Consider the following 1672-nt stretch of genomic DNA (forward strand, 5'->3'; position numbering starts at 1 on the left):
AGCATGAAGTATACAAACATACATGTCATGGATGTCCCAGAAGACATGGGAAAAGGGGCAGAAAGAATATTTGAGGAAAAAATGGCCAAAAATTTCCCCACTCTTGTGAAAGGCATAAATACACATGTCTAAGAAGTGCAACATGGAGAAACTAAGATGGTGGCTAGGTGAGACAGGGCAAAAAAACACCTCCTTGAAAAATTCTAGATAAAAACCAGAAAGTGACCCAGAATACCGGTATCAGTGATGCACCAGCTGGACGAGGTCTGCTAGTACCACAGGGGGCATATACTTGGTGAAACTGGGAGTCTACATTCTGAAACGAGTGAGGTAAGCTGGCTGGAAGACCCACAGCCATGCTGTGGTGTGGGGAAGCCAGGGGTTGGCGTTTGGAGACTGACTGGTTCTTTTATTAAAAAAAAAAAAAAAAAAAAGGAAAAACCCAGGAGCGGCTGCAGCTGTGACAGCGGGAACCATGCAGTAAAACACAGCACGAGAGGGCTGAGCTGGCCTCTCGGTGTCTGGCCTGGAGGATAGCCCACTGCACATACCCTCAGGGAAGCAGAAAGAAACCCCGCGGCTTGCAGCTGGCTCCACAGATGGCTGGATAAACTCCTGCCCAGGGCCATGCCCACAGTCCAGAGCCCCACCAGTTGTCCCAGAGCTGGGAAGGAGGAACTGTGAGAGGAGGGGGTTTGAGACACCCCGTTCGGCCATCTCTGCATCAGGCTGAGACCGCCCCTGCATGGCCCGGCAGCCCGGGGCTTCCCTTGAGGGACGGCACACACTGGTGACATAGCACAGCATTACCTGAGCAAAGGTCCTGGAAGATCACAGCTGAGAAAGGGGGCCCGCTAGGAAAACCCAGGGACGCTATGCCAAATCCGGTGGTTCGTGGGTCAGTGAGAGAGAGGGTCTGGGGATGAACTGAAATGAAGGCTTAGACTCTTGCGGCGGCCTTGAATCTCTGGGAACCTGGGGGGTTTGAATATTAAAGCTGCCCTTCCTCCCTGGCCACCCAGACACACACCCCACATTCAGGGCGGTCGGCTCCAGCAACACACCCAAACTGAGTTCACCAACTGAACCCCACAAGAATAATTTCCCCACACACTGCGGGGACAAGGTGGAGAAGAACTGACTTGAGGGGTATAGGTGACTCACGGATGCCATCTGCTGGTTAGTTAGGGAAAGTGTACGCCACCAACTTGTAGTTCTGAAAAATTAGATTGGTATCTTTTTTTTTTACAACTTGAAAGAACCCTATCAAGCAAAACAAATGCCAAGAGGCCAAAAAAAAAAACAGAAAATCTTAATGCATATGATAAAACCAGACAATATGGAGAACCCAATTCCAAACTCCCAAATCAAAATATCAGAAGAGACACAGTACTTGGCACAATTAATCAAAGAACTACAATCGAGGAATGAAAACATGGCAAAGGATTTAAAGGACATAAAGAAGACCATGGCCCAGGATATAAGCAACATAAAGAAGACCCTAGAAGAGCATAAAGAAGACATTGCAAGAGTAAATAAAAAAAAAAGAAGTGCAACATGCTCCAAACAGAATAAAATGTAATAGACCTACTCCAAGACACATACTAATCAGAATGTAAAATGCCAAAGATAGAGAATTCTGAAAGCAGCAAGAGAAAAGCAATTTGTCAAT

This window comes from Choloepus didactylus, chromosome 16, assembly GCF_015220235.1.
Source record: "Choloepus didactylus isolate mChoDid1 chromosome 16, mChoDid1.pri, whole genome shotgun sequence".
NCBI classification, from domain to species: domain Eukaryota; kingdom Metazoa; phylum Chordata; class Mammalia; order Pilosa; family Megalonychidae; genus Choloepus; species Choloepus didactylus.